Source organism: Odontomachus brunneus, unplaced genomic scaffold (genome assembly GCF_010583005.1).
Source record: "Odontomachus brunneus isolate Ranch 3 - 2012 unplaced genomic scaffold, Obru_v1 Obru_scaffold_002, whole genome shotgun sequence".
NCBI lineage: Eukaryota > Metazoa > Arthropoda > Insecta > Hymenoptera > Formicidae > Odontomachus > Odontomachus brunneus.
Genome location: NW_022639452.1, coordinates 3,887,093 through 3,890,978, shown reverse-complemented (window position 1 = coordinate 3,890,978; position 3,886 = coordinate 3,887,093). Strand labels below are relative to the sequence as shown.

Below are 3,886 nucleotides of genomic sequence, written 5' to 3'. Positions count from 1 at the left end.
GTGTGCAACTTTTCGTGTCCAAATGAGCGGTGTGTAACTTTTCGTGTCTAAATGAGCGGTGTGCAATATTTCGTGTCCAAATGAGCAGTGTGCAACTTTTCGTATCCAAATGAGCGGTGTGTAACTTTTCGTGTCTAAATGAGCGGTGTGCAACTTTTCGTGTCCAAATGAGCGGTGCGCAATTTTCGGTGTCCAAATTAGCTGTGTGCAACTTTTCGTATCCAAATGAACGGTATGCAACTTTTCGTGTCTAAATGAGCGGTGTGCAACTTTTCGTGTCCAAATGACCAGCGTGCAACTTTCAGTGTCCAAATGAGCGATCCGCATTTTTCTCGTTTCCAAATGCACTGTGCCCAAATTCATCGTGTCCAATTGCACCGTATCCAATTAAACCGTGGGCAAAATTTCGTGTCTAATTACAACGTGTCCATTTGCTCCATATCCAACTGTACCGTGTCCAAGTACACCGCTCCCAAATGAAAGTACGTTAGCACGACCAGGATCTATACAATCAGGAACGCAACATATTAAATACTGGAGTATAAGAAACTCAGGTATCACAAAGTAAGTACGTCTAAATGTTAGTTAAATCAGATCATCACATACATTACATATTTTGACCGATTTTCTTACACCGTGTTGTACTATTTCTCTTAATTCATGATCGTGGCTGCAGGAAATTGCCATGGAAAAATATGTACAATAATAAATATATCATTTAGTTAAATTGTATGACAATATTATAAGATAAAATTACGATATTTTATATAATTTGCATAGTATGAATAAAATTAATTTTGTAATAATTTATAAAAACAAATACGACCGCAACTCGCGAACTCTTCTACTCAAACGCACACTTTATCTTCACTTTGTCGATCATGCAATAAACTAAAAGATACGAAGGAATGATATTTATCTCTCATTACTTAGACTCTGAACTCAAATATCTTATTCAAATCTGAGTAATATTGTGAAAGTCTGATTTGTGAGTGCGCGCGCGGACACCTAGATGGCGTGTGATTCTTACTCAATCGTCGTAACCGTGGGCTTTGGCCGAGACTCGTGGCCTTTCTTCCGCAGTCCATCTTGGAGAGTACACGTATTCGCGGAGGTGTCCCGATCGTGTCACAAGCAGCGGAATTCTAAGGTCTGTTCTTTTCAGCTACACTGTTTCACTGGTGCAATAAGTTAGAATGAGACATATATATTTTATTTCACTTTAGCTTATTGCACCAGTGTAGCAGTGCAGCTGAAAAGAACAGACCACTAGTAACCAGGAGAGGAACGAGAAGAGTCCGGAAGCTGATACGCTTCCCAGGTACTAACGACTAGCCGTCTACAGCAATTCTAAGGTAAGATTTGTAACTGTTGCGGAAATAGTCAGTTAGCGATTTACTACACAGTTTGATTGTGCAGGTCCGTGCGTGTTCTTGCGAGTCTGTGCGCGTTTGGATTGTGGAAACAGTAGCAGAAGACAACACACTTACGGTCAAGTGTTAACAAAAATACAAACCCACCTCTCAACAGAGAATTACGAAATAACAGCGGAGGAAATAAGCGTCACGAGATTAACACTCCGACAAAACCAATTATTAAAATCGACAAAAATATCCAAAGATCCCTTTCAGAAGAAGAGATAAATAGATTTTGTAAAATTATATCAAGCGTTCGCCGAACACGACCAAAAGGGAAAAATTTGCGAACAACTAGATACATCATCATAGTTTCTCATATTGTTCATCGAACTTCTGTCCGAAAGGGACAGTTCAAAGAGTAATACGTGAATATCGTCGCTGAATCCTTTAACCCCAAACATTATCAAGCAGTCATTCGCTATGGAAAACAAACAAAACACAACACAGAACGAATCAATAAATGTTGTAAAGATGGATGTCTTCCTAGAAAGAACTCCAGAGTTTTACCAGAATAACCTAAATAGAATTCCATTAATTCCAATGGAGAAATGGAACCGTTACCTACAACATTGGAAAAATAAAAATGATGAAGTGCGTCGAGAATACTTGGCAGCAGTCACTTCAATTCTGGAAGAGGCGCAAAAATTTAAAAAACAAATGGAAAAATACAAAGAAAAGTAGGAAGAAATCATTCGAGATCTTCCTCTATGCTGAATTTTAAGCAACATTATACCAAAAAGTACGTCTTCTAATATCTTTATCAAAACCTCAGGTGAGTCAACAATTATTAAATTACACACCTGGTACTCTTCCGGCAACGGATACATCTGGAACACTCGTAACCTCTTCATCTCTTAATCTTCCGTTTAAACGTCAGAAACAATGAAGTGACATAGAAGTACCAACCCAGGATAACGAGATAACAGTAGAAAAAGAGCACAACATTAGAAAGCCCCCAAAGGAACACAAAAAACGCAAAAGAAAGAAGAAGAACATAAAAAAAAACAAAGAAGAACCAAGAGCGATTACCAATATGTAGCACCTCGGACATAAAAACCAAGACCAAGTGATATGAAACAAATAAGAAAACATCTCCTCGGACGAAGACACGAATGATTCGACACAGCACAAAGTCCATGATGATTACTAAGTCCGGACTAAGGGTACACTGGTTTCAAAGGACAAACTGTCAAGAGTGACCTGAGAACGGGTAAGTTCGTGGTAAACTGCCGATGGAGGAAAAATTGGAAACCATTCAGGAAAGGACCGAACCACAAAAAGGAAACAAAGTGACGCGGTCCATTACAAGACCAAAGAACTTCATCTATAAAAGTCATCTAATAATCGAATCGAGTTATTTGTTATCTCTTGTTACAATATTTTTGTTATCTTTTGTTATCTCTTGAGAGCATCATTTTCATGATAAGCATGTATACGATTTTTAGTTATTTTATTTTATCTAATGAAGATAACTTTCGACGAATAAGGACTTTACCCAGTTTTCTTTTAACATACAAGAATAAGACGTAATCTGTATTGAGAGATTAGTTTGGGTGAGTAACTTTATAGAACTTAACCGTACTTAGTCATTTATATCTGTACAGTAATTTTGCTTTATCATAATTTTTTAATTTTTACTGTAATCAATCTAATCTAATCAATCAGGCTAAACATTACCCATATTCTTCAACTAATAACGATTCTAACTGTTTGAGTCGCGGCAACGCGTTTCAGTCAGTACTGAATAAATCTTTTATCGGTTAAAAATCTGTTTAAATCTGGTAAAATCATGTTCCGAATATAACTAACTAGGCGTCGTTTTATATAAGAAAAATTTCTTTCCTTTTTTGTTATTTCTTAGAGGAAAAATTACCTACCAAATGCTTATTTTATTTAGTTATCTCTTTTATGTTTATACGCCATTATGATTCTGACTTTTGTTAACGCAGAAAATAAACAGATGGATCAGTTAAATTGTTTAATAATCATATGAGTAAATATCTTTAGTTAATTTACGTTATCACCTTATTAGGCATAGATTAACCAGTGCAACATAGATTGGACTAGAATCGTGAAGGAATATCGTCGCAACCGTTCTAATCAGTCAGATTTCCGGGCCGAACCGGCTAGGTTCATCATTTCTATGTTTCATGAGCGGCTTAATTTAGACCACTATTCATGGATACAACGTGACCTTTTAGTTTGACCTTATGATTAACGGGATTTATATACGATATGTAGTGTTTTTTTATCGATCGCGGACTTATTTGTTTATTATATTTTCATTTATAAATAATTTGACTGACGCGTTAAATAGTAAATAAGTTGAAAATTTACACGTGTACGTGTAGGATATAAAAGATATTTTCGAGACGGACTCGAGGCCTTTCGCTTATTAAACGCAGTCGCTCATTATACTATCGGCCGTTACTAAGTCGCGAGTGCAGTTTATTGCAAAATGAAACGAT

At 36.5% G+C, this 3,886-nt stretch overlaps 1 long non-coding RNA gene across 3 annotated transcripts; it reads left to right on the top strand.

Annotated features, from left to right (window-relative positions):
• The first annotated feature begins 549 nt into the window (after positions 1 to 549).
• LOC116841109 lies at positions 550 to 3,404 on the top strand. 3 transcript variants are annotated; one of them, XR_004377498.1, is made up of 4 exons: positions 550 to 564; positions 981 to 1,150; positions 1,227 to 1,355; positions 1,420 to 3,404. It is a non-coding gene; the product is annotated as an uncharacterized LOC116841109 (long non-coding RNA). The 3 variants fall into 3 exon arrangements; XR_004377497.1 differs by having other exon boundaries at positions 934 to 1,150; XR_004377496.1 differs by lacking the exon at positions 550 to 564 and having other exon boundaries at positions 863 to 1,150; positions 1,420 to 3,403.
• The last annotated feature ends 482 nt before the right edge of the window (positions 3,405 to 3,886 follow it).